The sequence below is a fragment of the Heterodontus francisci genome, chromosome 6, assembly GCF_036365525.1.
Source record: "Heterodontus francisci isolate sHetFra1 chromosome 6, sHetFra1.hap1, whole genome shotgun sequence".
Lineage (NCBI taxonomy): Eukaryota > Metazoa > Chordata > Chondrichthyes > Heterodontiformes > Heterodontidae > Heterodontus > Heterodontus francisci.
Window position 1 is genome coordinate 71,662,806 of NC_090376.1, and position 12,175 is coordinate 71,674,980.

Consider the following 12,175-nt stretch of genomic DNA (forward strand, 5'->3'; position numbering starts at 1 on the left):
TCCTTTCACTGTCCCACCTTCTATCCTTCTCTGGTTTGTGGGGGCAACGGACAAAGGGTTTTGGCTTATTCACAAGCTCAAAAGCATCAGTGATTTCCGCTGCTTGTCTGGCTTTTAAAACCTTCTGCTTTTTGACGAGTTCTCACTACTGGAGACATTGAATTTTTAAACTCTTTCAAAGAATTATTTCTCTAAGGTTCTCATACGTGGCTTCCATCTTTACATCCCGTATTCAGTGATAGAAATTAATTGGCTTTACCCTTTGAAGTTCTACATAATCTGACCAGCCAATCTCCGTAGGTTCCGACATTTCTGTCAATAAGCTTCAGGGACTAACTCATACGCAGCGAGAATAGCCTTTTTTGCCATCTCATAATCTGCAGAAACATGGGCACAGCTCATGAAGTTTATGCTATCAACCTGCTTTGCATAAGCAATGTCCAGCTTTCCTTTGGCCATTTCATTTGGCTGTTTTTTCGAAAGAAATGAAAAATGCCTCTACGTCCCTCTCCTCAAACTTAGAGAGAGCTTGTATAAATTTAAACAGCTTTTTGCTTGGTCTTGGGCTGGATTTAGATTATTCCTGACCAGAATTTTCCCTGGAGTCCAGACTACCCTTTTCTCTTAGTTCCATTTCTCTTAATTTGAATTCCCTTGCTTTTTCACTTTCTCTCTGAAATGTTGTCTCTTTCTCCCTTTCCTCTTTTTCAAATTCAATTATTTTCATTGTCAATTCTTTCTCAGCCTCAATTCTTTTCAATGCTATTGCTTTTTCTTTTTCCTGTTGAAGCCTAAGTTTTTCAATTTCTTGTTCCTGTTCAAATTTTTTTTCAATTGTAGCTCAATTTTAGCCAATTCAACTGCATCACCCTTTGATTTACTATCTTATTTCAATTTCAAATGTTGAGCTATTACACCAATTATCTCTGCTTTTTTAGCCCCTGATTTCAATTCTAACCTCAATTGTGCTGCCAAATCCTTTAGTTTAATCTTGGTTAAAGTTTCCAAGTCACTGAGGGACACATTCTCCTTTCCCAGAAAAGCTGATGCAGCTGCTAATGTCATTCCAATTGTGTAGACTTGACCCTATTACACAAGAAATCTGGTTCTTTTATTTTTCTCGTTCAATTATTACTTCCCCCACAATTAACGTTATTAGTGTTGGATTTTGATCCCGCAAGAGCCCCCAATTAATATGTTACGACCAGGAGAAAAGCACTGTTAATTCAGTCCCACTACTCCACAGGTCACAGCATATCAATAAATTTTCCCAACTACCAAAGAATAGCCAAATTAGCCACTCTATTTGTCCCCCAGAATAAAGCACACCAAACCAGGTTTCTTTAAACAACAACATTCTCACACACACACACACACACACACACACACACACACACACACACACACACACACACACACACACACACACACACACACACACACACACACACACACACACACACACACACACCTGGTTAACCGGGGGAAAAGGATTTCAGTTTACAGCTGTTTCTTAGGAACAACCTCTGATATGTTCACATCTTGATTGCATTCAGCTTATCAACAGTCTTTTTGTTTGTTGTCCGTATCTCTGAGGCATACAACATAGAATCACAGAATTGTTACAGTGCAGAAGGAGGCCATTTGGCCATGGTATCTGCACTGGCTATTTGAAAGAGAAATTCACTCCGTTCCATTCCCCACCTTCTCCCTGTAACCCTGCACATTCTTCCTTCTCATTTAACAGTTTAATTCCCCTTTTGAATGCTTCAATTGAACATGTCTCCACCACAGTCTCAGGCAGTGTATTCCAGACCTTAAGCACTCAACTGTGTGAAAAAGTTTTTCCTCATGTAACTTTTGCTTCTTTTACCCATTTCTTTAAATCTCGATCCCTTCACGAGTGGGAACAGTTTCTCTCTATCTACTCTGTCCGGACCCTTTTATGATTTTGAATACCTCTATCAAATCACCTCTCGCCCTTTTCTTCTCCAAGGAAAACAGTCCCAACTTCTCCAATCTATCTTCATAACTGAGGTTCCTCATCCCTGTAACCATATTCTTGTGAATCTTTTCTGTACTCTTTCCAATGCCTTCACATCTTTCTTAAAGTGCAGTGCCCAGAACTGGATGCAATATTCCAGCTAAGGCTGAACTAGTGTCTTATAAAAGTTCAACATAACTTCCTTGCTCTTGTACTCTTTGCCCCTATTAATAAAGCCCAAGATACTGTATGCTTTATTTACTGTTCTCTCAACTTGTCCTGCCATTTTCAATGACTTATGCACATATACACCCAAGTCCCTCTGCTCTTGCAGCCCCTTTATTTTATATTGTCTCTCCATGTTCTTCCTACCAAAATGAATCACTTCACATTTCTCTGCATTGAACTTTATCTGCCATCTGTCTGCCCATTCCACCAACTTGTCTATGGCCTTTTGATGTTGTACACTATCCTCCTCATAGTTCACAATGCTTCCAAGTTTCGTATTATCTGCAAACTTTGAAATTGTGCCCTGTATACCAAGGTCTAGGTCATTAATATATATCAGGAAAAGCAAGGGTCCCAACACTGACCCCTGGGGAACTCCACTACAAACTTTCCTCTAGCCCAAAAAACATCCATTAACCACTACTCTTTGTTTCCTGTCAATCAGCCAATTCCATATTGATGTTGCTACCGTCCCTTTTATTCTATGAGCTATAAGTTTGCTCACAATTCTGTTGTGTGGCACTGTATCAAACGCCTTTAGAAAGTCCATGTACACCACATCAACTGCATTGCCCTCATCATCCCTCTCTGTTACCTCCTCAAAAAATTCCAGCAAGTTAATTAAACATGAGTTTCCCTTAAGAAATCCATGCTGCCTTTCTTTAATTAATCTGCATTTGTCCATGTGACTATTAATTTTGTCCTGAATTATTCTTTCTAGAAGATTCCCCACCACCGAAGTTAAACTAAAAGCAAAATACTGCGGATGCTGGAAATCTGAAACAAAAACAAGAAATGCTGGAATCACTCAGCAGGTCTGGCAGCATCTGTGGAAAGAGAAGCAGAGTTAACGTTTCGGGTCAGTGACCCTTCTTCGGAACTGACAAATATTAGAAAAGTCACAGATTATAAACAAGTGAGGTGGGGGTTGGGCAAGAGATAACAAAGGAGAAGGTGCAGATTGGACCAGGCCACATAGCTGACCAAAAGGTCACGGAGCAAAGGCAAACAATATGTTAATGGTGTGTTGAAAGACAAAGCATTAGTACAGGTTAGGTGTGAATATACTGAATATTGAACATCAGCAAGTGCAAACCTGAGGAAAAACAACCTGAAAAAAACAGTGGGTAAGCAAACTGAACAAACTAAGATGAAATGAAATAAATGCAAAAAAAGATTGTAAAAAATGTAAAAAGGAATGTAAAAAAAAAAGGAAGAAAAAATGACTAAAAATGAAAGTAAAGTGGGGGGCTGTCATGCTCTGAAATTATTGAACTCAATGTTCAGTCCGGCAGGCTGTAGTGTGCCTAATCGATAGATGAGATGCTGTTCCTCGAGCTTGCGTTGATGTTCACTGGAACACTGCAGCAATCCCAGGACAGAGATGTGAGCATGAGAGCAGGGGGGAGTGTTGAAATGGCAAGCAACCGGAAGCTCAGGGTCCTGCTTGCGGACTGAGCGGAGATGTTCCGCAAAGCGGTCACCCAGTCTGCGCTTGGTCTCCCCAATGTAGAGGAGACCACACTGTGAGCAGCGAATACAGTATACTACATTGAAAGAAGTACAAGTAAATCGCTGCTTCACCTGAAAGGAGTGTTTGGGGCCTGGGATAGTGAGGAGAGAGGAGGTAAATGGGCAGGTATTACACCTCCTGCGATTGCAAGGGAAGGTGCCCTGGGACGGGGACGAGGTGGTGGGGGTAATGGAGGCCGAAGTTAAACTGATTGGCCTGTAGTTGCTGGGCTTATCTTTATACCTTTTTGAACAAGGGTGTAACGTTTGCACTTCCCCAGTTCTCTGGCACCACCCTCGAGTCTAAAGAAAATGAAAAATTATGGCCAGTGCCTCCACGATTTCCACCCTCACTTCCCTCTGTATCCTTGGATGCATCTCATCACGTCATGTTCATTTATCCATTTAAAGTACAACCAGCCTATCTAATACATCCTTTTTATCGATTTTAAACCCTTCTAGTGTCTGAATTACCTCTTCTTTCACCATTGCCCATGTTGCAGCTTCTTCCTTGGTAAATTTAATACCTCAGCTGTGCCCTCTGCCTCCATGTGTAAATCCCCTTTTTGGTTCCTAATCGGGCCCACTCCTCCTTTTACCACCCTTTTACTATTTATATGCCTATAGGAAACTTTGGGATTCCCTTTAATGTTAGCTGCCAGTTTCTTTTCATGCTCTCTCTTTGCTTCTCTTACTTGCTTTTTCACATCCCCTCTGCACCTTCTGGTTCTCAACCTGGTTTTCTACCTGGCACCTACCATAAGCGCACTTTTTCTTCTTTATCTTAATTCGACCTATTTTGTCATCCATGGAGCTCTGAATTTGTTTACCCAACCTTTCCCCTTCGAGGGAACATACCTTGACTGTGCCTAAACTATCTCTTCTTTGAAGGTACCCCATTGTTCAGCTACTGTTTTTCCTGCCAACCTTTGACTCCAATTTATTTGCCCCAGCTCCATTCTTAGCCCACTGAAGTTGGCTTTCCCCCAGTTAATTATTCTTACTCTGGATTGTTCTTTCTAAGTCAGCCTAAACCTTATGATACAATGATCACTGTCCCCTAAATGATCTCCTTCTGATACTTGATCCACTTGCCACACCTTATTCCCAAGAACCAGGTCTAGCAGTGCCTTCTTCCTCTTCGATGACAAAATGTAGCACCTCAGCATTCTTTTCTTAAGATTCAAGGTCAGTTTCTTTGATGTTAACAAGTCCTTCATTCTCACAAAGTTGTTCTTGGCTATCCCAATTCTCCTTCGGATCTCACAATCAGATCTCCCATCATCTACGATAACCTGCCCAAAGTATGTAAACCTTTTCACTTGTTCCAGTCTTGTCTATTTACTTCAATTTTCACTTCCGGGGTTAGGTCTCTGCTTATCACCATTGCCTTGGTTTTCTTAACATTCATTTTTAATCCATATTCCACACGCCTTGCATTCACTTTGTTCACAATTTCCTGTAGTGCCTCTTCTGGCTCTGCAATTGGTACAGTGTCATCTAGGTATCTCAAGTATACAAGAGGGAGAGGGAATAAGGGGATTGGGGATAAAATGAGGCTCATGCTGAGTATGAGCACTAGCATAGACCAACTGGGATCATAATTCTGTGGAATAACAAAAATAGGTACAAATTGACAACACGTGGCTCTGACAGCCTTATTTATTGCGCACCGGGTGCGGACGATGCGGGTTTTGCCTGCCTCCCCACTGATTGGTTGTAGGCATGTGTGTGGGCGGACTCCTCGGCATCCGCCCTGCGCTCTGGATTGGCTGACGGGATATTTGTGGGCGCGCCTTGTTTATCATGATTGGCTGCTGGTGGGCGGAATGTTCTGGATATGGCTGTGCACTTGTGTCTCTACCTGTGCTGTTGGATCCGAGCTTGAGCTGGGATGTTGTAGCGGGTCCGGGGCTATATCAGTTCTAGCGCCCGGCTGACCACGGGTTGGATTGACGCATTGGGGTTTTTAAAGGTTTGATTCCCCCCCCCCACCCCCGCCAATTGATTCTCCGCGACTGTTGGACATGCGCGTTTGGAGATTAGTGCGAGGGCCGTGTACCGGCCGACCTGGTGTTAACTAACGTCACCTCTCTGGAGTTAGCGGGTCGGCAGCTGTGCGGATCCTGAGCCATTCAGACTCGTACCATCCGCCCAAGAGTGACTGCCTGCTTGGGGTGTGGCGGTGGCGATTGCTGTGCCCGGCTCTGCGGCTCGTGGAGATGGTTTCAAGTGAAGTGAAGTGAAGTGCAGCTAAGCGACACCGAAGTCTGGGCCGGGAGAGTGTTCGGTGGATTTTAGACCAAATTGAATTTCAAAAACTAGTGCTACGCCTGTTGATAATTGTTAAAATGTAACGTTTTGGACCTCCTATGATAACATCAAGCTTCTTGGACCAACCTTCCATATATACATTAAATGATTAGCGCCCCGCCCCATTACATTTCTTTTCAATTCTCTTAAGCGATTGTGGCTTTACCTTTTGGTTAGTTAACCTCACTGCAGCTCCGCAAATGTGTTCATACAGATTGACGCTTGCAGAATAACTTACTATAATCTCACTTTATAGTTTTATAATTTGTAGTCGATTTACAAATATAAATCACATCTGTCTTCTGTATCGACGTACTTTTTTTCTGTTTTCAAGTTAATTTAAAATTAAGGAAGTGTTTGGTACTGGAACTTGCAGTTAAACCGTCTTTTTAACATTTTCTATAAGTGTAAGGCCAAAATAACTCAATACATTTTAATTGATGGCTTGAAGTTCTGTCATTGCTAGAATCGGTGTTGTAGGTTGAAGCTCATTAAACTTGCGTCTAGCTATCCATTTGATATTTCTTTCCTAAATCTTGCAATGCTTAAAAACTAGTCTTTAGCATTTTGCTGCAGTCAAATGCACATTTTTGATCCTGAAGTTGTAGTACATTTCAGAAAACAATGAACACAGCTAGTTACTGCTATAATTCTGTCAGTTAACATGTTTAAAATTGTGACAGTATCTATGCTCATTCTTTTAGCCTATGAAACCAGCAAGCACTGTTTCATATTGAGTTACCATATTGAATGGCCATCAGCCTCTTATCTGTCAGACATGATAACTCATTCATGACATGTTTCAGGTCTGCGTTCATTGTAAAAATTTCCATATGTAGGATTACTATTACTTAGACTCTCTTGCCCATCACTCCAGTACTTGCTGATCTCCACTGGTGCCAACACATTTCGTTAGAAATAAATCAAGAGCACTGCATCCCAACTGAAAACCTAAACTCTTGGCTCTGCTTGTTTCTGCATCCCTTCCCTACTGCTGCCTCAGCCCTGTTCACTGGAAGCACTTCCTAAGCCTTTTGCCTTGCTACATCTTTCCCCATCTGCAAAAACTCTTCAAAACCTATCTATGCAGTCACTTTCTAATTTTTCTCCTCCTGTTTAACATTCATATCTGCTCCCTGAAGTATTTTGTGACACTCATGTCAAATGGATATATAATGCAAATTGCTGTTCTTGAATGATTGGCTGATTGGACAGAGAGGTGCCCTCTGTTAGGCTGTTGAACTGGACAACGATAGATGTAAGACTTTGAATCATGTTGACTTACAATTTTATTTATATATTTGCAGACGTGCCTGGTTTCAACTTGGGATTTTCCATTGGCAGCATGCATAGAATTGCGTGTGCTGTGTGGGGAACCATGGGGTGATCGAAGTGTGAGCAGTATTGTTCAAAGGGTGTCAGGTGAATCTTCAACTCTACACCAGAAGATGGGATTGGCAATTTATCTTCCAGGTCTAGAGTTTTAAATGTAAAAAGATTTGCACTGTCTGTTAGCCAGTTCAAAGCATTTTAACACTTCTGCAAGCCAAGCCATTCAGTGAGTATGCTGCACATAAACAAGTAAACTGGCTCGAGTCATCTAAAATGAAGTTGGACACTAAAATTAACTTCACTTTGTTAATATATCTGCACTAACACAGCTACAAACACCATTTGTAAAAAGATTAAATATGAAAGAATAGAACCATACAAGTTCACAACACAAAGGAGGCCATTCTGTTCATTGTGCCTGTTAGCTCTGCAAGAACAATCCAGCATTATTAACTGACAGAATTTAACAGTTTAACTGTATCATCAGCTGGGCTTCACAATTATTGAGATTGACTAGTAAGCAGCATTCGATAACAATTTTATCCCAAGTACATTCAAACAAAAGTAACTTGTATTTATTAGCATTGCTAGTATAGAAAAACATCCCAGGCATCCTACACAGGCATGAGGGAGGATAAACAATTGTGCCTAGCATAGTGCTGATAAACTACTAACTTTCACAATTATTCCTAGATTTTTTTCAGACTTCTCTTTCTGTATTGGAATTTTTTGGTCACTCCTGTGCACCTGTAGCACACCTGCAGGGTGGATCTGTCTGGAGCTGAAGTTATTCCTTCTCACCACTTCTTCTAGTAGGCTTATGCTTGTATGTTACTGTAGTAAGCAAGCATAATTGTTCTAATTTCTGTGCTTCTGTTCTCCGAGGTGATTTGTTACTTCAGGTAAACGTGAACATTTGCTTACATCTGACTAGACTACTTGCTTTTCGAATTCTTCCCTAATATTTTCTCAGCTTGGATGACTTGCTTCACACATCAGTCAGAATCCTTTCCTGATTTATCCAAACATTCCCAGATGTATTTGGGTGTCAAAAACACTCTTTTATACATATAGTTTCACAAAGTAAGATCCCTATTTTCCCATCTATTTTGATGTCTGACTAAAAGCCAGCATGGATTTCTTGGGGAAAATCATGTTTGATTAACTTGCTGGAGTCTTTTGAGGAGTTGATGAGGGCAATGCAGTTGATGTGTTTATGGACTTTCAAAATGTGCTTGATACAGTGCCACACACCAGACTTGTGTGTAAAGTTATAGCTCATGGAGTAAAAGGGATGGTAGCAACATGGATATGAAATTGGCTGAGTGACAGGAAACAGAGTGGTTAATACATCTTTTTCCGGCTGGAAGAAGATTTGTAGTGGAGTTCCCCAGGGGTCAGTGTTGGGACATTAAAAACAAAAAATGCTGGTAATACTCAGTAGGTCTGGCAGCATCTGTGGAAAGAGAAGCAGAGTTAATGTTTCAGGCCAGTGACCTTTCATCAGTGTTGGGACCCTTGCTTTTCCTGACTTTTATATTAATGACCAAGACCTTTGTATACAGGACACAGTTTCAAAGTTTGCAGATGATATGAGACTTAGAAGCATTGTGAACTATGAGGAGGATGGTGGAGAACTGCAGATAGACAGACAAGTTGGAATGGGCAGATAGCTGACAGATGAATTTCAATGTAGAGAAATGTTAAGTGGTTCATTTTGGTAGGAAGAACAAAGACAATATAAAATAAAGGGTACAATTCTAAAGGGGGTGCAGGAGCAGAGGGACTTGGTTGTATGTGTGCATGAGTCATTGAACATGGCAGGACAGGTTCAGAGCAGTTAATAAAGCAAATAGTATCCTGGTGTTACGACCAGATGAGGAAGGGGTCTCAGGCTTCCCTTTCGCCCATTTTCTGATTTGACTGCAAAAGGGTTTATCTTTTTAAGTGATTTAACTTACCAACTCAGTGAGGACTTGCTCCTGTTACTCTAATATATACTTTCAAATGAACCAATCAGCCAGGTTTTCTTGAGTTTAAACAAGAAAGATGTAAGGTTATTAACCTTATAACTCTAAGCTGGTTAAAATTATTAAAATATGTGACATTTCCAAGCTCTGTCACACGAGAGGCGCACACAAACATAAATAGATGACAGAGGGGAAAAAACAAAGTTTGGAGGTTGGAGTAGTGTCTTTTAATAAAAATGGAATTAAGATTCCGAGTCTGTTTAGTTGAAATTAAAGTCTTGAAGTCCTTGCTGGGCCACATGCACAATTCGGGCTTGCTTCTCTGGTTCCGGAAGGCCGAAGAGGGGCTTTATCCATGTCCTCTTTGTTGCTAACTGTGAGGATCTGTAGATTTGAGGTTTAGCTGTAGCCGAGGCTTCCTTGGGACTTTGCTGGAGAGAGAGGTGCTGTTTTCTTCCAAGGTCTCAGTGACTCACTGACTTCTGAGTCATCGCTGTCAAATTTCCAGTGTGGCCCAAACAGTCATGTGATGTGACCACCTCATTGTGTTTGAAGCAGAAGTTTCCGGAAGGGTTTAAAAAATAAAAATCAAAGTTCTCCTCTCGAGCTGTTCAGACATACTTGGTAGAGGGGGTTTGGCTCTTTCAAAGTCAATGGGTGTCAATGGCTTTTGATCAACATTGACAAAACCATTCTAGGTAATTTAAACAGCGATCACCTGCATTGTTCTGGCCAGATTGGGTAATCACCTCTGTCTCCAAGCTGATTCTTTAGTTTTTCCACATGCAAATTCATGGCTATCTTGGCTGCTAGTAGTTCTGTTTTCTTTTAAATTATTGTAACAAGTCTCAGGCAAAGTTCATGAGGGCATTGACGAGAGTGCAGAAAAGATTCATGAGAATAGTACCAGGGATGAAGAGCTTCAATTATGAAGATAGATTGGATAAGTTGGGACTGTTTCTCTTGGTGAAGAGAAGGTTCAGAGTTGATTTGATAGAGGTATTCAAAATTATGAAGGGTCTGGACAGAGTAGATAGAGAGAAACTGTTCCCACTCGTGAAGGGATCGAGAATGAGAGGGCGCAGATTTGAAGTATTTGGGAAGAGAAGTAAAAGAGACATGAGGAAAATCTTTTTCACGCAGCGAGTGTTTAAGGTCTGGAATATGCTGCCTGAGAGGCATGTTCAACTGAAGTATTCAAAAGGGAATTAGACTGTTGGGTGAAAAGGAAGAATGTGCAGGGTTATAGGGAGGCAGCAGGGGAATGGACTAATTGCTCTTTCAGAGATCCAGTGTGGACATGATGGACTGAATGGCCTCCTGCGCTGTAACGATTCTGTGACTAATTTCTTTCTAAGGATTCACTTTTGGTTGTCATCACTTTGAGACCAATACATATCGAGCACTTAAAATGCGAAACTTTTTAATTTTTTGAAAAATAGACTTGCTCATAAGTTGTAAACTCCTTTTATTTCCATGCCCTTTTTTCAAAAAAGACACATCAAATAAGTGTCCTATTGAGTTGTTCCTTGGTCTTGTTAATTTTACCTGGGCAACATAACCCATATGTTTCCAGGCTCTGACACAAACAAATGTAGGCCCATTATTTCCAATCATTCATTGAAGTCAGCTGCCAATTGCAAGAATGCTTTGTTTTAAGTGTTGTTCAAACTTTCCAAAATTGTTGACTTTAAAATGGTGTTTGAAATTATACTTTGCACCAAAATAATTTGCAGTAAAGAATTTTGGCCATTAAATTGTTAAATTTTAATTTCAGTGCAGTATTGTTGAATTGAAGCGTATATATTGAAAGGTTTTGGAGCTGATACTAGCAAATTGGCATTCGGGGATATTTTGATATTGCTTCTCTGCATGCACAGAATTTCCGCATGTGCAAACCAGATTTTTCAGTGGTAGTGGTGCTTCAAAATGGTCATTTTATTCATAATCAACTTAAAGGGTTTCTGATTGAGCATACCTTTTCTTAGCAAATTATACATACGAACTAGGAGCGGAAGTAGGCCATTCGGCCCCTCGAGCCTGCTCCTCCATTCAATAAGATCATGGCTGATTTTTGTGTCTTGAATTCCACACTTCCATCTACTCCCCGATAAGCTTTGATTCCTTAGCCTAACAAGAATCTCTTTCTCCACCTTAAAAATATTCAATGACCCTGCCACCCCCACCTCTGGGGCAGAGTGTTCCAAAGTCGCACAACCCTCAGAAAAAAGTTCTCCTCATCTCTGTCCTAAAAGGGCAACCCCTAATTTTAAAACAGTGTCCCCTAGTTCTGGACTCGCCCTCGAGGAAACATCCTTTCCACATCCACCTTTTATATCTCTTTATTTTTCTGTTCTTTTTGTAAATTGGTAATATGGTGTACTTGTGGATTCCAATTTGACACTGGTCCAGAGCAGAATACTTGAGCAACATTTCATGGCAATGGGGCAGTTTTTTTTTTAAAGTGTCCATGTCACTGATTTTTGTACACCCTTTTTCAAATCCATCTTGGATAACAATGTACATCTGTTCAGTAAGTACTATTTTTTTCAGTTCTTGACTGATGGACAAGTGAATTTTACAGCAGATTGATTTCAGTGCCTTAATGACATTTATAGTTTATATGCTGTTAAAGTAGTACATTAGTTACAAAACCTGATGATTTTTTAAATTAATTAGAATGTGAACAATGTTGTGAGGATATGACAAGATGGGAACATTTTTATCTATTAAGTATTACAATATTGGGTTCTGTTATGGTACATGTTCGGTTAAAAACAAGGAATTATGCATTTGCTTTGATATAATAGCCCAGAGTATAGACTTTTGAGTTAGG

General features: G+C 40.6%; 1 protein-coding gene across 6 annotated transcripts in view; it reads left to right on the forward strand.

Annotated features, from left to right (window-relative positions):
* The first annotated feature begins 5,553 nt into the window (after positions 1-5,553).
* The window catches only part of LOC137371388 (ubiquitin carboxyl-terminal hydrolase 35-like), a 126,751-nt gene continuing 120,129 nt past the window's right edge, over positions 5,554-12,175 (forward strand). For 4 of the 6 annotated variants that reach the window (XM_068033909.1, XM_068033908.1, XM_068033913.1 and 1 more), the window contains exon 1: positions 5,554-5,699. The gene's annotated coding sequence lies outside the window, so the exon portion shown is untranslated. Of the gene's footprint in view, positions 5,700-6,170; positions 6,210-11,746; positions 11,873-12,175 lie in introns of those variants that run through there. The other 2 variants (XM_068033911.1, XM_068033910.1) reach the window with 2 other exon arrangements.